Here is a 22,549-nt window from a genome sequence, read left to right on the forward strand (position 1 = left end):
AGACAAGTGAGTGAAAGCACTGAGGTCTGGTCACATACGGAGATAAAATCCTAAAGTAGCTGCATAGGGGCTCTCTTGGTTTGTAACTGTGCATCCTGCAAGGCCCAAGGCTGTAAACCTGTGTCTTACAGGATGTTTGAGGCACTGACTGTCCTGGACAAGTTTTACATGTAACCATAGGAGACTTAACCACTAAAATGTAGGAAAACTTCAGTATTGAGCAAACATTCTTTTTTATAGCAAATATTATATTTTGGTGATGAGGTATTATTTTTGAAGCTGTCAAATTTGATTCAATAATATCAATAAAGTCTTAAATCCATAGTGTTTACATGTGTGTCTATTTTGCTCTACATTATTTGGTGTTCAAAGATTTCTGCAACAATCAAAATAACATTTATGTTGTGCAATAAGTGTCAGGTCCATGGAAAACCTTAAATAATTTTCTGACTTTGAGTTTCTGAAATGCTGTAGTGTTTAATCTCAGTAATTGACATGTTTGTCACTTGGAGACTTTACTCATAGAGACTTTCTTAGAATAAATTGAACCTTTCTAATAGTACATGAAAACAATTCATCAATCATGGGAATCTAATGTTATTTACATATCTTCAAAATATTTTATTTATTTTTCAAAAATAAAATACAAAATTAATTTTATAAAAAATCCATTATTTTTATTATGACTTAACTGCTAATTAGAGCCTTTTATAACTCTCTTAATAAAAATATGGCAGTAGACTCAAAGACCTACAGAGAAATCTATAATCAACATCATATAGTTTTAAGTTCTTAAAAAAAGTAAATTTTAATCAGATATATTATTTAGATGAAAATAGATGTTGATTAATTATCAAACTGGCGATCTTTCTAGTAGTATAAGGTTGAGGCTATACCACAGTATAGTGCAAATTCCTCCGAAGTCTGATTTACTGGATACTCTCATTACCTATATTAAAATGTACACAGTAGACCACTAAAAACAATCTGATTTATCTATCTTGTTATAGTTTAGATGGCTTTTGAAGTACTAGCTATAAAATAACTGGAAAAATCAAAGTTTTAGTGACCTCTGAGTATTCTTCATTAAGTAGGTTGATCTAAATAAGGTTATTTTAAATTTAGATAGTACATTCAGAGCTCATTTTATGTACCAAAGAGCATCTGTTTGTGAATAACCTCCCTTTCCTGTTGCGACCTGTAAAGGAAAAGTCTCCAAGTATATAATACTGAGTGTTTGGGTAATATAAATCTTCAGAGAGTTTACTCACCTGCAAACACTAATTTTAAAAAATATTCCAAATTTTCCACAACTACAGGTTTCCCCATGTCTCTTATTTTGGTGATTTCTCAGTTATTGGTTTATATAGTGAAAACCTGCACCTGCAGATTTGAAAAGACCGCCTCAAGTAGTCAAGTAATCTAAAAGGATTACCCTGGGAAGAAGGCGATTTTGTTTTTTTCTCTTTAGAGGAAAATGAATCCACATGTTTGCTTTACCTCAGACATCTTTTGTATATTTAGAAATAATGCTCATGAATCAGAACCATACACTTGTTTTAAAGTCATTAATAGCAAATTTAGCTATTTAAGTTCCTTAAGTGTTTATTTTCAAATTATGACTTCTACGAATGCTCTGGTGGCAAGTACTTGAAATTGCCACTGATACAAGTCACGAGCTGGCCCAGGCTCCACCATTGCAAGACTCCCTACATGCCTACTTCAGCAGATGTGCTTGATCCTCTTTCCATGTCTTACATCTGGGCTCTGCACTTTGAGACTGCAATAAAGAGCTTGTTTTCTCCTGTTTATCCCACCTGCCAATGTAGTCTGGACACCTGGAAAGTCATGCTGGTCTCCACCACAGTGTGGGGTATAGGAGAGCCCTGAGACCTCAGGCTGAACAGACAAATCCTGACGTGGGTGTGGGTTGAAGTCTTTGACCTTTGTGTCACTCCAGACAGGGCCAGAGACTTGTGGTGCCACCTTTGTATTCCCAGCTCTATCGGTAAGATGCAGCCCTGATCAAAGCCTCTGGGACACCACGTGTGTCTCCACTGTCAAGGGAGAGCTGCCTGCAAAAGCTGCTGGTAGTGCCCTGAGTGCCAGCACTTCTCTTGAGCTGGAGATTATCAGTAGTATCAATCTCTACTTTATAATCCTTTTTGCTTGCTTCAATATTGCTTAAAAAATAGTGCACTATACTGTACTAGTAGTTATAGCTACCTATACTGGCTATTGAATAATTCTGATTAAGATCTTTCAGTCCAACTCTTTTCATAACAAATCACTTGTAGGAAGCCGAATGCAACCTTGCTGTTCCCCCAGAAAACCTCGTGCTTGTGGCTCCAGCTGCACTTCACACCTTGTGCATGCCTGACACCCACTCCTGCCTTTGCTTTGTGCTCTAAACAGAATGCCATACCTGGGCCTGAGATGCTCAGTTTCTTATAGCCAATGTTTAGCATGTGCTACTTTGCTTAAAAGAACCTGTTTTGAATAGGTAGCTTTCTTTTTTTTTTAATTGTCCTTAAATAACATAGGTACCCCTGGTAATAATGAACACAACTAAAAACCATGTGATATTAAAGAGTCCAAAAAATGTGGCTAAGGATGTGAACTGTTGGATTTACAGATGTTAGGTTGGCAGGATGCAGGCAAGCCTCTGGGAAGTGCCTCATTCTGCTGCATGCTTCTGTTGCAATGTAACTGTTCTTACTTTGACAACCTAGGATTTAAAAAAAGAATTTACTTTTTGGATACCCTTCCACCTTTTTTTTCTTCTTGCTTTTTTTTTTTGTTTGTTTGTTTTGTTTTGTTTTTGTTTTGTTTTTGGTTTTTTTTTTGTTTGTTTGTTTTTTTGTTTTCCTGGTAACCTCCATCTGAAAGGATTTATTAATTAAACCAGTAGAATGGAGTAATCACTTTACAAGGGTAGTCAGCTTCCCCATTTTCTCCTAAGGTGCAAAAAGGACAAAATATTATTTTGCTATTTTATATAGCTGAAAACAAGTGAGAACAACTGACAATAATTACATTAGAGAAAGTTAGTCTTCATTTTATTCTTATTGAATGCAATGAAAGGAAAAAACAGTCTGAAGAAAAGGAGCATGACACAGAAGAAAGCACATATTTCAACCTCACTAAAATAAAGAGATAGAAATCATATGTAACAGACTTTTCAATGTGCAATTGCCTGATGAAAGTGCTACTCTTCAGCTTAATTTAAAAGGAAATTTTTATTATCAAGAATATCAAAAGCAAATGTTGTTATACAACATTTTTATCTGATTATTTAATCAAATCTTTCCCTTATCACCTGTTCAAAAGCTTGCCATTTCAGCAATATTTCAATAATTAAATTTGTGTTAAGAAAACCATACTGGTTAACTTGGGCTACAACAAAGTGTTCATCTTATTCCAGTTCTCCAGCTCTGGCAGAAGTCACTATGGGGCCTGTGAATGCAGGATAAGAACAGACTGAAATTTCACCTCCAGCTTCTAGTAAGCCAGGACCTTTTATAATGGATATAATGTTTGTGTAGTTCTTGATAGACCTATTTGATAGGTGGTTATTTGTCAGATATTTTACAGAAAATTCTTGCATGAATTTTTTTTCATCCTTTGTGAGGATTTCTGTTGCTTAGAGCAGGTAAAATGTCCCATAGCAATGGGCTCCATGTGATAGTTGCAGCTTATACAAGGAAGTATCATTCTCTTTTAATTCTGCTGCTTTTGGTCTAAATCTCATATCTTTTTGTGTTCCAAGAAACAATGAGTTCCTGGTTATCTTCTCCTTTGTTTGATACATATATTTGGGATAAATGCATAACAAAGTTTATATGTCTGTATATATTCTTCTATCCAAAACCATTGTAATATTGCTATCTGGTTGAAGAACAAAAAATACCAACCCAAAAAAACCCCACTGGACTTCTTCAAGGAGAAGTTAATTTAGCATCATTACTATGATGTTAAATTAGCTACCAATTTACTTGTAAAACCTCATCAAATTCAATTTCATCTATGAAAAATAAATGCTGTAATTTGGAAAGGATTGCTGTTTTTCTCACTCACATCTGTCTGAAATTGAATCTATTGAGTCTGTGCTTTAACTGCAAAACTGGTGCTTAACTGCACGGGATATGTCCATAATTCTGCTTGATTGATAAAAGTAATAAATTTATAATGTCTCTACTTGAGGTAAATAATTTAAAATCCAAAATATTAATGAAAAATATGGAATTAAAATTATATGATCAATGCATCATCCCTACACCTTACTTCCCCTGTGCAGATGTGAGACAGAGAAAAAATTCAGCTTTACTACACTCATTAGGTAATACTACTTTTTTCCTCTCCTTGAAAAAGAAAGTTCTACTAATTGTTGGTTTTTTAAACTTTCCCAAAACTGACTATAGGGGAAATCCTCTGGCAGGCTTGCACTTCTCAGCTGTGATGGATCTGGTTGCGCTCATTTCTGGTTTCACACTGTCCTGTCATTTAAGACCAGCCTTCTTCTAGACCTTTTATGCTTTGGAAATTACCTGTGAAAGAAAAGATGAATTTTCCAACCCTCTGCATCTACATAAAGAGGTGATGAATAGAGGCAGCAGAGATGCAGCTGAGGTTTACCTATTTTACCTGAAGAAGGTTAGGTCAAGTGTAAAGACTGCTTACAAAAATAAAAATACATAGAACAAAATAAAAGAAATTACTGAAAGTCAAACCCATAAATATACATTATCAAGAATGATTATTGTTGTATGTGCAAAAGCCAAGATATGCTTCTATCTTACAAGTTTTGCCGTGATTACAGTGAACATGAAAACTACTAAGTATATAAATGTGAATATCAAAGCTCTTAATTTCCATAACACTTAAAAAATTACATACTTTCTTAGGAAATTAAACAAGTCACAATCCAATAGAGTGACATAAGCTGGTTTCTAAATATAATCATCCTGAAAGAAATGGACTCTGGGAATTGAATAATGTTTTCAATCAATGTGCAATTGAACAGTTTTCATAAAAAGCAGTAAAAACAAAGCAATAAACTAATTAAAATACAGAATGGAGATAAAAATTTACTTGGGGCATTTATAATTACTTTTAATGTGCATAGGTTTCCTGTGCTGGAATCAAATATTCACAGCACAATAAAAAGGTCCATTTTGAATCTTATAATAAACATGTAATTTAAATATTAAATACAAAACAGTTTTAGAAACAGGCCTTTCTCCCGTTTATTTTTTTTCCTTTTGGTCAGTGATAAGAACTATCTCCATTTTGTTTTTATGGGTTTGTAATGTCTAATAACTGCAAGATGACATGGTTGCAGTGTGCTGTTCAATGTCATTTTTCTGAGTAAATCCCCAAAGGCAGAGCTGAATGCATGTGTGTGCATGTGTCTCAGTGAGCTTAATTTTTAAATCTCTCCTTCAAGTCTGGCTGAAAATTTATAAACATGGTAATCTTGTGAGAGTGAAAATAAAGATTATGCAGGGTTATATATTCTGTGCTGGGTCATTTCACACTGCTGGAGTTTGTCTCTTCAATTAATTAAATTCACCTTTTTAAAACACCTACAATAGAAAGAGGCGCATTATTGAAACTATTATATTTCAGAGAATGCTGCTAGTAGAGATTTATTTGTGGAAACTTGTTTTAAACTACAGTTTCACTTTTTTTTTTTTTTTTTTTTTTTTTCCTTTTGGCTTCCTCTACAGATAAGCTGCGAAGTCATATAGGAGATGGCAGATGTTTAGAAATATTAATATTGCAAAGGCATGCAACACTCCTGCTGTTTCACAAAGGCACACAGAGAAAAAACAATGAACAGTGCAGCTAAAAGCTTTAGGCTCATTTAAATTTAATAAGCTCAGAACATGTAGATGTTATAAAAGAAGCAGGAGACAGAGGTGTTTTATTGGTTAATTTTTCATGTTTATAGATATTTTAGATATAGATATTTTAGATTTCTGTGCTGTAATGCATTGAATTAGGCCACTGACATGACTCTTACTGAAGCCAGTGGAATGACTTATGGTAAGAAAGGAATATTCCCATCAATGAATACGGGTCAACATGTAGGTCACTATCTGCACTTGTGTTGCAGGAATCATAACTTCATATTTCTACTGTCATATTGGCACTCAAAATAGCTTGTCCTTGACATACCACTCATCAATGCTACAAGACTTTCCATCTTCAGGAGAGAATCAGTGATCAGAAGGACTCAAATATTATGTATTTAGAGTTTATAATGTGACATATTCATTGGAGAATACTAATGCTCTTATATACAGGGGTTGCCCATATGATATAAAATTATTCTAACTTTCTGTACCCTTTCTGAGATTTTTTTTTTGTGAAAATAGACACTGAAGCAAAATACCTTTTTCATGCCTATTTTTTACATTCACTGCATGTCTGCTTTTCCTAGGTTTTCCTGAAGCGACTTTTCTTCCTTCTACTCTTCCACTTTCTGAACATGCTGAGGTTAGTAATTTTAGAACTGCTAATAGAATTGGTCTGAACTTGAGAATTCTATTTCTCAAAAGCATTGAGATGTGAAAATCTGGACTCCTTCTAAATCAAAACCAAGTGACAAAAAAATCTTACAAGCAAGGCAGGATAAGAAACACTGTGTAGCTATCAGTGAAACAAGTATTTCTGCTCTGAAATGATGTTTCCTGGAATTATGATTGCCTGAGTGCCTGAGTCTGCGATTCTTGTGGTGTTTGGTGTTTTTTTTTGTTGGTGTTTTTTTTTTTTTTTTTTTTTAAGACTTAAACTTCCAGGTTACTCTTTGGAACTGCTGGGAGTTCTGGTTCAAGATAGAGAACATGGAGTTTAGGCTTCTGTCTCTGTGGCAGGGAACTTAAAGAACCTGAAACCTCCCATGTAGTTGGGCTCATTTGATGTTGTTGGGTCCAACTATTTAACAAAGGAGAGAGCTCAATTTTAACCAGCCTTCATTCTGTAAAAGAAACCCCAACAAAATACCAAAAGGCAAACAAACAAGCAAAAAAAAAACCCAAACAAATCTCCACAATCTTTCATTTAAAAAGAATATAACTATCAGGATATAGCCTTGAAAAAGTTCTCTTATAACAAATATAATGAGATTAATATCCTCTTTTAATACAAATTAATATTTTCTGTAGGCAAAAATCAGGAATCCAGAACCTTTTCCATCAAAGTCTGCATGCAAGTACTTACTGAAGATGCCACCATTTCTTTGTGTTAGTTAATTAGTGTTCTCCAGGCTTCAAAATAACGTCACCTTTGGGCACACAAAGGGATGACAATATTAGCGGCATAAAAAATTTTAAGTAACAACTGTCCCAAAAGAAATATGTTGAATTTCAGTTCTTTTACTTTGCAGAAGTTGAAATAGACTAAAGAGGAATCTGGGTAAAGTTAATTACCCTGAAGCTGTAGTCAGGAACTCTTGAAGGAGATTATTCTGATACATAAAAACTAGGAAGGGATCATTAATTTATCTAGCACTGGGGATGGATTGAGTCATGAGAATATTAATAAAGGATCAATCTCTACTAAATAAGCTTTTTAATGATTACTTTTAATATTTATTATGTGAACTAAAATGACTAAAATGACTAACTGAAATAATCTCCTTTCCAAAGCAGATGTGAATAATGACAGATGCCATTGCTGTACAATAGAAATTACTCAGATCACTTCTGCTCTGATGTCATAGTATTGAAACATCAAAAACATTTTTAGGGAAGAACAAAACTTCCATACGGATCATATACCAGACAAATGGCCAAATGTTTCTTCTGCTAGTAACAGTTCTTGTTTGAATCAATATAAGGAAAATGAAAATTCTTTTTTCCCCTGCTTAAAATATGTGATTTTTGAAAGGATGTTATAAACAAACATGCAGTTTCTTACTCTTCTCAGGCTCAATATCTACCAATCCTTGAAAACTTCCTGAAGTTTTACAAATGACTTCTTAGACTTCTGCATGTGTTTGATTTGCATGATACCCTGTAGCTTTAAGATTCATAGACTAAACATATGACTTTTTTGGGTTTAATTTCATGTGTGTTACCTGAGTGTTTAAAGGAGCACTCCTTAGTTCTTATTTTGTGGCAAAAAATAGACCACCCTGTCTTCCACACAGGCTGACCATTTTTGTTAAGTAGCAGAGAACTTAACAAGACCAATGATGATAAAATTGCAGTAGAGTGAGATCACTAGTTTAGACTAACTTCTCAGGATGGTGATGTCTGTAGGTGCTGCTAACTTCTCAGGGCTTTGTGTCAGATCTCTTGGAACTGAGATATCCCAAAATGAAGGCTGTGTTGGATAATGTGAACCTTTGAATTTTCCACCAAGCACCAAACACAACACAAGCAGAGCACAAATATTCTCAAATATGGAATAAACCCCTAAAAGAGCCAAAATTTGTCAAATGCAACCAATTTTTAATGAGAGGACTGAACTAGAATTCATGTCCTCTCAATTTTTAACAAGTTCAAAGGAAGGAAAATCTCATAGGCAGTTCAAATTTAGTTTGCTTTATCAACCCCCCCACCCCAAACACTAAAGAAGTAAAACCAAAAATCTTTGTGGTTGGTAATAAATAATCAGTGATAAAGTACATCAATTGGGCAAGATGTATCTGTGTACATGTAATCATCAGGCAGATATGTGCAAAAATAATCAAAATCCTGACATTTATGGTCAGTACATCTGCCCTTCAAATACCTATAGTCTTGACACAGGAAAATTTTACAGATCTTATGCCATTTTCCCCAAAAGAATTCAGGGAAATGATGAAATTTGACACATTGGTTGTAATTTTAGTATTGATTGTTAGATATCTCTTCTGTTATATTGTCCTCATATTTTCAGGTCCTTCTATGAAAATAATTCCCCAATAAAGAAGAACTTTGCAGAAGAAAATATATTTATCTTTTAACTTTTCCCCCTTTACTCCAAAATATAGTGCATAGTGTCCCCTTTCTGTATAGGTGGTTTCCTCTGCAAGGGAGTTTTATATTTCAGAGAGAAATTATGATTTCCCTTTCTCTGCTTGGGAAAACAAAGAAATAAATACATGACCCCTCAAGGGTCATGGACAGTCTTCCATTCATTAATACAGGTAAAGTACAGTATCTGGATATACTATAAGAGTACTAAAATTGCAATTTTAATCTTGTTATAATTCATCATCTAAGCATGTTATCATGATGGCAAATTCTGATGAACTCCTAGCTATATTATTCTCTTCCAAAATAAAGACTAAATAAAGTCAAAAAAAGCAAGAGGCTTTGGAGGTTTTATTTGCTGTTTCTCTTAGTGATAATTTTAGGAATATCCTACAGCAAACATTAAATGTACTATGCAGTTGAGTTTAAAATGTGTTATTTCTGCATTTTCTCAGAAAAAAGAAAAGGTATTTTAAGTGATTACCTATTAGAACATACTCTAAACTTGTCTTGGACAACACAAGTACTTAAGAATAGAGGCACAAGATTTACCTCATTTATGAAAAGGCTCAGCTTTGCCCATACATAAACCACTAATATATTATCCTCAAAATTTGCCTATGAAAAAAAAAAGCTATAGAAAAGAATTTTATTACTCTTACTTGTCATGTCAGTTACAACTATTTTCTACATAATATTTTTTTCTCTCAATTCTAAGCCATTTTGAGATAGTAAAACCTGGCTGTCCCACTGCAAGGAATCGTGCTTCAAATACAGTGAATAGAAATGTGTAGAAAAACGTCTCTAAGAGCAATCATAAAGAGATGCTGTATCCTACTTAATTTTTTCTGTAAACAAGACTTTTGTTAAGATATTAACTTTTCTTTTTCTGTGGAAAAGTATCTGGAAATGGGACTATAGCTGGAAATGTGTATAAATTAAGTTTTAGATCAGTTAAAAATGTTGGGTTTATTATGTACTTGGAAGATTTTTATTCCTATTATAAACTCAGTTAATGGATTTCAAGTGATAATTTCTCAGGAAACAGTTTTCCCTATCTTAGATTCCACTTCCAGGCACAAAGTTTCCCAAATACATTGTCTCTTATTTTTGTATTTTTCTTGTTATGCTTTGAGAAACCTGAAAACCGTTTTTAATTTTTCCTAAAACAAAATAACAGGCAAAAGGTCTCATAGCTAGGCAGATATCTTGGAAACCGACCAGCAAACTGTCGTAATAGCTCAGAGTTCTTTACTCCCTTGCACACTCCAGAGAAAAGAAAGCCCAAGGCTCTCTACAGCACTGAAAAGTTTAGCCAAAGTATGAGTTCATGTTTAAAATCCTTTCTAACATAGCAAAGAGCTGTGACATTAGAGTTTTAAGTCTGTGCATCTGTAAACCATGAAAATCTCACTAGATGGTGCTCAAGAATACACGGTCCCTGGACTGGCACACCCCGTGGACTAAATGACACAGGTGTCTGCACTGGTCACGATGCTAAATGGTTTATAGCTTTTAGAAGTTTAGTCTCCATGGTAAAAATCTAGAAATTACAGTTCCTGGGATCCTGGTAGGGAAGGAGAATTAGGTATTTCAGAACTGCTTTTCAAGGTATTCACAATATTCAGAGAGCTTCCAATTGTTAACTGTGCACATAGGAGTAATCTTGATGACAGGGGTCCCTTAAAATTCAAGAAAACGTTGATCTTATGGTCTTGGTCAGAAAAGATTCTTTTCACTCTTCCTTATAAAGACTTGGTGCTGTTAAGACACATCTGTGGGATCTGTCATTTTGGAAACAATGGACAAGATACATGGGATTTTCCAGTACAAAGATTAGGAGAAGTCCAGAAGAAGTCTGACATGGTCTTTGTTTTCAGACCTTTTAAACTGAGGCAACAGCCACTGTTATATTCCTGTAAAGCACAGAGTTCCTCTAAGGTGGGAGATATCTTCAGATAATTTTAGGCAATGGGAAGTGAGTGGGGATTAAATTTCAATATAGTGTGTCACCTAGTCAATAAGTTGTTACTATACCTGCCAGTCATGAAGTTTAAGAAGAAAACAGCAGGACTACCTTCATACTGTTCATGGACTCTACTGATTGGGTTTCCTCTGAGAGCAGCTGTTACCACATTAAACCAGACAGGACCATAAGCATAGGTAAGAATTTGACTTGACCAAAAGTGACCTGTTTTTGCTCATGTACTGCTAGGAAAATGGAGAGTGGTAAGGTTGAATCCAAGGTGCTGATCAGTCAGAATCTAAGGCTGTGGTTTTAGGTGACTGCTTGTATTTTATTACAACCTAGTCACTCAGGTACTGGCTTTGACATTCATCAGACAAAGGGTACTGTGAAATGTCTATATTGAACAATTCTTTCTACAAATTAAATGAGATTTTCTGGCTACATGCAATAATTTACCATAATAAAAATAACTAATGGAAAACATAGCTATTATTTTTAATATTATCTGTGAAGAGTGATGGGAGCTATTCTTCCTTTTTGTAGAAAGCAATTATTGACTGCCTGTAGGAAAGCAGAGTTCATTTCTCCTCAGAGCAAAACTATGTCCATTTTCCATAAAAAAACCAAAAGAATTTTCCCATGAACAAAGAATAGCCTATGAAAGAAAGGAAAAACAAAAGAGACTGAACCTGTCTTTGTTTCCTTGTGGAAGATGTCTCTGACTTAAGAAAAAGGAAAATAATGGAATGCTTCTTTGATTGATTTTGCAACTAATAGAATAGCACAAAAGCATGCTAATTGCTTTAAAATAGAAATGGAGAACTTAATTCAAAATTGGTATAAACATGTTCAGCTTCCATTTAATTAGCACTAACTGAAAACAATGACTCTTCAGAGTGCCCCCCAACAAAAGTCTGTGCATGGAAAAGCATAAAAAATTAATTATATGGTGCTTATGTTTCTACATTAAGAGCAAGTGTTACATTGCACTCTGTATTTCTTTATTACTCTGTAGTATAGATTTCTGAGTATGGTGCTACTAAATATACTATTGCACTAAACCTAAATTAGACTTTAGTATATCCAGAATAATTGAGGCCTGTTAGGCCAGGGAAAATGACTGAATGAAATGTCCACTTGAATGAGATTTGGTCTTGCCCTCTTTCCATGTGCATTACAAGTTGTCATGCTAATTTCTTCAAAAGTGCTGGTAATGATTGCCTTAGCAAATTATTGTGAAAACTCCTTGTAATCGAAAATACAAAGTATATAAAAATATTCATAACATGAAGATGCTTTAAAGTTGCAGTGGAGCATTCCCAGCAGGAGTGAGAAAACGCCTTTTCTCCTGTTGTCAAAAATTTCAAGTACATTCTCAGTAAAAGGCAACCTTTTTTCATAATCATAGCACACAAATCAATATTGTTGTTCTATAGAACATGCCAAAATTAATAGTAATATCACCAGCTTTCTAATAGTAGTGCAATTTCTTCAGTGTTATTTCCAAGCTTCAGTGCTCTTCAGTATAGGAAGGTGAATAAGATGTCAATGGGATAGATTTAGAACATTTGGGGTCTGAGTTGTTTATAATATTTGCCAATTCTTGATTAAGCAGAACGATCTGCCCATGCTTTCAAGGTCAGCACAATTAGATAAGGATGTGAACAAAGGTGAAAGAGCTGCTCTTGGAGATAATGTATAAGCAGTTTAAAAATGTTTCACCTGAATTTTAGGAGTACAGATCTATGGTGCAGTGGATGAAACAGGGTATTTACTGAATCTAAGCAAGATGGGTTAGTTCAAAGAAAAGGGCAAGATACAGAAAACAATTGACTCAGTTATTGAGTAGTAAAGTCAACAAGTTACTGCTGCAGTATAGTCATATACTGTAGTCTCTTCAGCTTTTATAAATTAGAAAGGCCATGTCTGGGCCAGTACGTCACTCTGAATTTAGAAATCTGAGTAACAACTAGTTGCAGCTGGAAGTAGATTTGGAAACATGGTAAGTAGCACCATCAGTGAGTCAGTGTGAAGTCATACCATAAAAACATATGTAATCTGTGGTGGGGTACAGCCTCATCTGTCTCTGTCATGGGAAGGTACTAAATTCAGTTCTGGATAAATTTCATCTCTGGCTCATTATTTTACTCCATTATTCTGCATTTTGCCTACACAGATTCCTGCTGAGTGCTATAAAGCAATTACTGTATTTTATCCTGAAAGGATAACTACTTCTTTAGCTGTGACTTGAGAATTCTTCATTTGGATACTCACTTCACCAGGAAATGCTGGAATTATGATGCTTAACTTTAAGCTTTCAGAATTAAAGAATTGTAGCTAAGCAACAATTGTGAAGGCAGTAGTAATAACAGTAACAGAGTGGAGTATTGAGCATATTTTCCACATGATAATGTTGTCCCTATAAATTATAGGCAATGTGATTCAACCCTTTAACATTATGACTGGGCATTCTGTAATCACTGGAAACTACTTAAATAGTAAAGCATGTAAAAAGAAAGGTGATTTCCATGAAATACTGTGTTTATTTCACATAAAAGGATGTTTAAACAGACTAAATGCTGGTATGTGTGAGATCAGTTTATGAATCCGAGTGACTATGGAAGGAGAAATACAGGAACAATACAGGAGAAACTAGGAAGAAGCAAGGAAAGTGCTGGCATAAGCTGGAATCATATGGGGCTATAATACATGCTTTATACTTTATTACAGTTTTTCAATTAGCTGACTGCTGGAAAATACCCTGGTTTAGTGTGGAAGCAGCACAGTTTGTTGCTGCTGGGTGTTAGAATGCAGAGACAATTACGCCATATTGAGAGTGTTATGGACAAACAGAGCAGAACCACCCATGTAACCTTTTAATAATTAAAATTTTCTGCTTTTCTAAAATGCTTTCCAAGTGTTGCAGCAGGTTCAGGACCCTGTTCGTGTCTTGTGTGCTGAAAAAGTGTTAATGTTTTACATACTGTATATGAAAAATCTTAATTAAAAAAATACCATGAAAATGACATTGGTATCTTCCTTCTCAGTCCCCACATGGGTCTGTAAGGCATCTCATTATGATTGGCTTAAGGATAATAAATATATTGTGTAAATCAAAGAAAAACAAGTCCTTTTTAGCCACTGTTTATATCTCCAGAATTTACAGAGACTGAATCTTTGTGAGTAAGCCAAATATTTTCAGTCTTTCTCTTTCACATTGTGGTTTTTGATTCTCTGCTGTTTTCTTATTTCTAGTATAACTCTGAGACATAGCCCAAGGACACCAAAAACGTCAGGTTGTTTATATTACTGTTTCTATAAAACCTTATCCTGATTTACACCCAATAAACATCTGGCTCTAGAATGACTAATAACTGCTGTTGTCTGGGGACAGAAATAAAACAGAGCAGAGGTTTTTGTTTACATAATAAAATGCTACAGAAGAGAAAATACCAATCTGATACTCTGAAATGTCTTCTTTATGTGACAACAGGAATAGAAAATCTTGATTCAGCTGATCCACTAGATACCTAAAGTGGTATATAAGGTAGTTAGACACTCATCACTCTTCTGTCCAGTTATCATCCTTGAGTATTACCTAACATAGGAAGGATGTACCTGTGTTTTGCTATTAAGGTCTGACTGATATCCATGCTGATAATGCTAATAGTGCAGATTCAGTTACGCACTATTCATACAAAGATGCCTGCTCATGTTAAAATGTCTTTCTTATTACAATGACATAAGCCATCAAAATCTTGGAAGCTATGATATCAGTTTATGAGGCAGCATAATTTTATATTAAATACTACTGCAAAAAAATGTATATTAAGTTAGATGAAAAGGTCAAAATTGGTAAGGAAGATAGACGAAGTCATGCATAGCACAAACATTAATTATTTACAGTATTTTATACTCCTTTATTTTGTTCACTTATGAAAGCCATCATGCTGTCATTTATAATAGTCTCTTTGAGAGCTTTTAGGGTGAGGTTTTATTCAATATGAATTGGATAAATTTTGAATTGAATTGAGTTTAGAAATAAGTTTATAATTGTGACCATGGTATAACATAATATATCAACACCATCACAATGTCTGATTCTAACTCAGTAAAAGCCATAATGTAAAAAAAAATCTAAGCATCTAGGTAACTTTTTCCATCTTTATTCATAAAAACTTATACCTGGTAAGGTTCTAAAAATACCTTGCTTGAAACTTCATTGTGATAAAAAGCAATATTCATATGTGTGTAAGCAATATTCTTATATTCCAATACTTTCATATAATACGTATGTAATTCCATGCCTGTATTAAATATATTTGCAAGTTTAAAATACTGGATTTATGTAAAATCAAACCTGTAATTCTACATTTGTATTTTTTAAAAAAGAAGTGTATCCTAAGAATTCCAGACATTATTTAAAACTGATTTGAAATACAAATTTTTTAAAAAAGAAATTACCACCCTCACCAGAAAGAAATATTTTAGAGGCAAATATTTGAAAATAACAGTGTTAATATCAGAAGAAATCCAAATAGCATTGATTTAACTTGTTGTTTGTGTTTCCTCTGGTTTACTTGCGTAAGGGTGCAAGAGCAATGTTGAGTTTCTATCTGCATTACCAGAACATTAACAGAAAATGCTCATGCATTTCTTCTCTTACGTTGGTCTCTTACTAGCATCTGTAACACTAATTGTCAAATTGTCTAAGCAGACATTGAATAAAAGAGAAAAGCCATGGAACTTCCAACAGGATGGCAAAAAAAAAGCTTTTGTCCCCAACTCAAACCTGAGGACACCAAGCTGAGTGGTGTGGTTGATACCCCTGAGGGATGGGATTACATCCAGAGGGACCTGGACAAGCTCAAGAAGTGTGCGTATGGGAACCTCCTGAGGCTTAACAGGACCGAGTGCTGGTGCTGCACCTGGGTCAGGGCAACCCCCAGTACCAGCACAGGCTGGGGATGGACAGACCAGAGCAGCCCTGCCCAGAAGGACTTGGGGGTGCTGTGGGTAGAGGCTGGACATGACCCAGCCATGGGCACTCCCAGCCCAGAGAGCCAAACGTGTCCTGGGCTGCATCCAGAGCAGCGTGGGCAGCAGGGCCAGGAGGGGATTCTGCCCCTCTGCTCTGCTCTGCTGAGAGCCCACCTGCAGGGCTGCACCAGCTCTGGGGGGCCAGCACAGGAAGGGCATGGAGCTGCTGGAGTAACACCAGAGGAGGTCACCAAGATAATCAAAGGGATGGAGCACCTCTCTTATGAGGAAAGGCAAAGAGAGTCAGTGTTCAGCTTGAGAAGAGAAGCCTTTGGGGTGATCTCATTGTATCCCTCCAGTACTTAAAGGCGGCCTTGTAGGAAGGTCTGGGACAAACTTTTTAGCAGGATCTATTATGACAGGACATGGAGTAACAATTTTAAACAAAAAGAGGGTAAACTTAGGTTAAATATTATATATTAGATATAATAAATAAGTTTTTTTCAATGAAGGTGGTGAGACACTGGCATAGGCTGCCCAGAGAATTGGTAGATGTCCCACCCAGGAAACGCTGAAGGTCAGATTTGCCTGGGCTCTGAGCAACCTGATCCAGTTGAAGATGACCATGCTTGCTGCAGGACGGCTGGACTACGTGGTCTTTAAAGGTCTCTTCCAAGCCAAACTACTATCTGATTCTATGATTGTACTCTGTTTTGTATTGCTGGTGGATTCTATTAGTTAGGACAGCCTCAGGAGAAGGACATGAGACATCCTTTACTGGCTGTCTTCCCTGTCACACAGGAGTCAATTCTTCCTAAAGAAGATTGAGATATATTGGGATTTTCTTGAGGACAATATGTGTGAGCATATCTTTTCCACAGAACTCACTTCTTTAACAGAAGTTAGGCTTACATCTCCATATTTTCAATAATAATAGTAACTTCACGGACCCTGCAAATCACACAATGGAAACACTATTGTTTCAGTAAATTCTCAGTTTAGGTATAGCAGAAACACACAATTCTCTTCTTACAAACACAGAAATTTCCAGATTTAATTGAAAATTCTCTTTCAATAAATCACAGAGCTATATAACTTTTTCTTCAGAAGTTCTTTCTCTTTCCAATTTAGCATGCATAATGCTTATAAGTTTTATTCAGTGAAAATGAAAAGCTTTATGTCTCTGAGACTCATTTCTATGTAAATGAACTAACAAGCATGTGCACAGCAAAGCAGAGGCTATAAAAAGTAAAATGGAGTTTAGTTTACCAATATTTTGCAAGTGTTTTAACAGCTTGCACAATTAAGTTTGGAACTAGGGTGAATTGGATTTGTGTGTGTATTTTTATCTGTTTGATTGACAAAATTTTTCCTTTGTTTAACTCTAATTACCTTTTTGAATTCCTTTCAAGTTGGAGATTTGCATGTACTAGGCATTATGTATCACTGCCATCCTGTATTGCATGAGGATGTATCCATATGTCCAGTTGCTTGACTGTTGGAGCTGGGGAACAGAGAGAAAATATATGACATTATCAAAATCCAAACTACTGTCCAAGAAATCTAAGCCTGGAAGAAATCGCAATTCTCAGCTCCCATAATTTTGAGGGAAAATTCTTATATATGAAGAGCTATAACTTCTGTCAGGCTGAGGATGGGACTGAAACAACTTTACATGCTTCTGTGAGTGTAATCCTCTAGATTATGAGCAAATATCAAAAGCAGATTTGAGAATCTTCTTTAAATAAATATTTTCATACCCCTATTTGTAAACACACTGAAAATATGAGAATTGCATCACAGCTCTCAAGGATTTAGGCTATGTAGCAGCTTAAGATAGATTCCTCATAACCAAATATAGATGCCTATGCATGACAGAATCATGCAGACTTGTCACAATTGAACAAAAAAGAAGAACATCTCATCCTATGTATACACTTCTGAAATGAACTGGAAAACTCTTTTCGAAACTTTTATATTTTGCTCTTGAAACAGCAAGTGACTAGCTTGGATGGAACATCTGTACAGCAGATGTCTGAAGTCCAGTGAGGTTAATCCACACTTATTTCTACATATCACAGAGGCTTAGGTATAAGAAATACTCATCTGTTTGTACTGGCACAATATTAAACTTGTGCCAAAAGTAGAATCTATAGAAAGAATATAACTTTAAGGTCAAGTAATATTAGGCACTTCTGTTCTCACATGGGTAAGCAAGTGTTTTCTTGCCACATAAGCAAGCAGAAGTTTTTGATTGCAGCCCTTTTAATCCACTCCATGCTTTGCCATAGGCACTTTTCTGGATACAATTCTGAATCTCCTGTGAAGTTTTTGATTATGTTTTTATCATCTCATCATTAATATGAAGAAAGAGCATTTTTCTTATGGTAAATATCACTATTACTGTATTAGTAAAACAAAAAAGTCTAGCAGATTAAGAATTAGCTGATAGATATAAAAATTGTATCTTTCCAAATGCAACCTAAATGTGTTCCTATATAAAGCCCAGTGATAACTTCTTTGACTGACTTAAAGATTGACTCAATGGCAAGTATGGAAATGGAAAAAAAACATAGCATAAAAAATTAAATTTTTAAAATTGTGGACTAAAATAATTAGAAAAAATGTTCAATGAAAACATCTAAAATCACATACCTAACCATAAGAAATATAAGCCACATCTACTGCAGCCTGAAATAGTGGCTCAGAAATTGTTCATATTCATAATGGGTAGATAATTCAACAACAGCTCTCAAAATAAGGCAATAACACAAAGCAATACTATAATATTGAATTTGTAAATAGAGACATGAGTAGGGATAGGAACATTTATCCCTGTAGTTGGGAAAGATTGTATTAAAATGCTTTATGTAGTATTAGTGTTTGCATTTCAAAGTGGACACCAATAGAAATACAGAGAATTAAAAAAAATATTCCACAGCAATAAATAAAAAGAGAAAAATCTGTGTAGTTTATTGAAGAGTTTTGAGAGTTGGCATGGTTACATGGTATAAGTGTGGAGGGAGAAAGATGAATAGCAAAGGACTATGTGGTATAACAAGGGGAAACCATAAAAAATTTCAGTAGATCATGCCAGACATATTGAAACTAAAAATGAGTAGAGAAGAGTCAATTAACACCTGGAACAAACTAGTAAAGAGAATGCTGAATTCAGTGTCTCTTGAGGGTTTCAGTTCAAGACTCTCAATCTTTGTAGAAGATAGGTGCCGGTGAAGTGCAAGGTAGAGTGGAGAAACTTAGAGGTCTCTGCTGTGTATATTGTCAGGTTAGATGCTGGAAAAGGTTCCTTCTGATTTTAACCTAATGAAATCTGTGAATCTAGTTAAACGTACCTAAAGCAAGGGATAAGAACGTGTTCCTGAGAGAAACACATCTAAATTTTTACCCTGACAAGATTCCTTTCACATGTGTTGTGTCACAACTGGCCTAATCTATCACAAAAGCTGAGATAATAAAGCTTTAGAGTTGTGTGAGGGACTGGAGACACTTGTAATTGGGAAATTACATATTTTAAAACTCACAGGCCTTTTGAAGGGAATTTCATGGTTTGCAAATCTGGCTTTGAGACACAAAGGGAAAAGTTCTCTATTCCAAAAAAGTTGTTCCTGATACTGAATTCCGCAGTCCCATCTTTTTGAGATGGGAAGAGAGAGTATAAGCTGTATAAGGGAAGAGTTTGCTATTCAGAATTCCCATCATCTAAAACTTGTCTAGTCAGTTTTTAGAGCTACCAGCTGGAGTCCTTTTATCTGTCGTAATTTCATGTTATGGTATAAAATGGGAGGGAAAGAGAGCAGAGGTAGTTAGATGTCAGTAGGGCAAACTGAAGATAGCAAACAGAATTTTGTATTGTATTGTACAATTTTGTATTGTACAATTTTTTGTACTGATAACATATGGAAAAGTCTGGGAGGGTGCAGTGACCAAGGAGACTGTGTGTTTTGCAGAAGTCTTATTAATTTTCAAAGCTTGAAATGAAACAAAATGCTTGACAGGGGCACTTACCATTATGAAACTGGGAAGCATGATTCAAAGATGAAGGGAAAGGACAGAGTTTTGACTGTGTCTTTCCAGATGGAGGATCAAAGTCCTTGCTCCAGTATGTATGGTCCAAGTCCTGCATTGCTTTTGGGAGGAACTGACTCTTCAGGAATCTGCATCCCTCTTGGGAAAAAAAAAGAAAACATCTCAGTTTGTTGATGGTGGGCCTTAGTTCAGGAAGGAAGAGATAATGGTATTTTTCAGATTTATCTGCTGTATGACTTTTTAATTTGTCCTGAAATAAGGCTGCAGTCCTTGCTATAGCACATATATAAGTGATTCAGTGACCATTGTGCTTGTACATGGCAGAAAATAGCATAATATCTTTAACTGAAAAATTGATCCCAGTGCCAGGGAGAGTGTGTTTGAGGAGCTGTTAGCAGCACAGAATTCTTTAGTTTATTCATGTATGTCCAATTGCATATATATAATAAATACATGTAAATAAGCACATAAAACATTTTAGTATTTTCTTAAAAATAATTCTACAATAGAAATGTTCATAATTTTAATCATATAGGACACTATATATAAATAACAGAAAAGTGTGTAAGAGATGTGTGAACAACATCTGCTGGGTACACAACTATGTAAACAGAAAATATCAAAGCCCATTTAAATTTTGTTTCTTATTTGAAAAAGTGGTTGGCATATTTTTTGTTGAATCTCTCACTAAATGATGTTTAAAAATTTAGCATGAATAAATATTTTACTAGAGCTTCTGAGAAATATTAGTTGCTAAATTGATGAAAAAATTCCACAATGGACTTATTAAATACATCTAAAACTACATATTATTTCAGGGAAGGCAAATACCAATTCTGATTGCTCTTTATGGTGTTTTCAAACATAGATTAAAGGCAAACAAACATATTTCATGCTAATAAAGCTTCAAAGCAATTTACAGTTCACCTTAAAATGGAAAATATTTAGCTTTTTTAGTTAATATTTTGTGCTTCCATTTTAGAATCATACCTGACTAGAAAGTGTATAGGGGCCTTTACTTGAAATTTAACCTACATGCAATGCTGATTTTTGTATTAGAAATTTATCTATACTTTAAGTGATGCTAGAAAATACTTTGAAAAAATGTTTTCTATTTTAGTTAAAATTCTCTGGGAAACAGGAAAGTTAAATTGAAAGATGTAATACTGAAAACAATCCAAACCCTACTGAAACCTAAGGAATAGTAATAAAAGTTGTTTCTACTGCTTCATCTTCAGAATAAAGTTAGAAAATGATTATAGGGAAAAATAGATTAATAGATAATATTCTAAAGTAAAAAAAGGCCTTAAATCTGATAAGCAGTTTATCTTAATATAAGCACTATTTCATATCATTGTAAAACAGATATTTTGTTGAATTTTGAAAGTAATTTTACAATAGGGTTTTGATGCTAATCAATTCAATGAACAGAGTCCCAGTAAATTTTACTATTGCTCAATAAAATTTGGATTTTATTCTGAGTTCTGAGAACCATTGTGTAGAAGAGACATTCAAGATATGAGTAAGCAGTTTAAACTTGACTATGGTAATGTCAGTAGTCTTTATTTTATCTTAAAAGTTGTTTACCAGAACTGTGACCATATTTCTCAATTTCTGTGCTTAATCTGCAGCAACTTTAAATATAACCAAGGGGTACAGATGAAGTATATTTGTGTACTTGCACAAATGCTGAACAGTGTCCTTTCTGCTGCTATTCACACAAAGGACGTAGATTTTCATTTGCCACTTTGTATGGCAAAACCTGCTCAATTTAAATATTGACTGGATTCTGTTGTTATTATGGTAAGTCATCATAAATATAAGTTTCCTTTTCTTTGGTACTAATAATTTAGTTTTGGTGGTTAATTTTTAGCTGGATTAGCTTCCTAAAAGAGCTCACTCACTAGTCTCAAAAATGTGAATATTAACAGAGTGGAGAGAGAGAAAGCAAAGAGGCTCAGAGTAATGAAGGATAATTGTATCATAGAGTGTTGGATATAGGTGACATTAAGCTGAGATGGAATTACATGCTTTATTTCCTGTACTTAACAGAACTAATCTCTGATTCCATGTCAACACCCAGCATGTGAGGACAGCTTGCCTTTTGCATAGTGTAGATTATACATGACAATGACTTTTAGATTAGGTGTTCTGTCATACAATTATTTTTCCTCATGTTAGAAAAACAAATATTTACAACAGGAGAAGCAGTTTTTCAGCCCCCTGTGTCTTTTAGCTAAGAAGAAAGGGGCGAGGAAGTTACTTCTTTATTTTCCTTTATTTCTCATGACAGTGTACATTTTTGAGTAAAATTGAATTGGCTTCAGTGAAATACTTCAAGTCTTGGAAAATTGAATACTTCACATCTCATAAATTACCCCTCTGATCTGAAATAATTATATAACTATTTATTAAAAAATAATGAATGTGGTAGGTTCTTGGATATAGGGCCATGTATAGATGATAATAATTCCAAGATCTTGATATAGCCAGATAAAGAGTAATTAAGAAAGTTCCTCTGCTCTTTCTGCTTCTTCATGATTAAAGAAATGATCTGTACATTGATAGAACATTATTCTAATAATTT

General features: G+C 34.6%; 2 long non-coding RNA genes across 4 annotated transcripts in view; one reads left to right on the forward strand and one right to left on the reverse strand.

Annotated features, from left to right (window-relative positions):
- LOC110475291 (uncharacterized) overlaps nt 1-20,094 on the reverse strand; it is an 89,547-nt gene extending 69,453 nt beyond the window's left edge. Inside the window, exons 1-3 of the long non-coding RNA XR_002466249.2 lie at nt 19,942-20,094; nt 17,308-17,419; nt 7,225-7,288 (exon numbers count right to left, since the gene is read on the reverse strand). This is a non-coding gene — a long non-coding RNA (uncharacterized LOC110475291). The remainder of the gene's footprint in view (nt 1-7,224; nt 7,289-17,307; nt 17,420-19,941) is intronic.
- Nucleotides 1-22,549, forward strand: part of LOC116183733 (uncharacterized) — a 186,131-nt gene that overhangs the window by 151,440 nt on the left and 12,142 nt on the right. For 2 of the 3 annotated variants that reach the window (XR_013340159.1, XR_013340161.1), the window contains one exon: nt 6,446-6,501. This is a non-coding gene — a long non-coding RNA (uncharacterized LOC116183733). Of the gene's footprint in view, nt 1-6,445; nt 6,502-21,593; nt 21,971-22,549 lie in introns of those variants that run through there. The other variant, XR_004148416.2, reaches the window with a different exon arrangement.

Source organism: Lonchura striata, chromosome 6, assembly GCF_046129695.1.
Source record: "Lonchura striata isolate bLonStr1 chromosome 6, bLonStr1.mat, whole genome shotgun sequence".
NCBI lineage: Eukaryota > Metazoa > Chordata > Aves > Passeriformes > Estrildidae > Lonchura > Lonchura striata.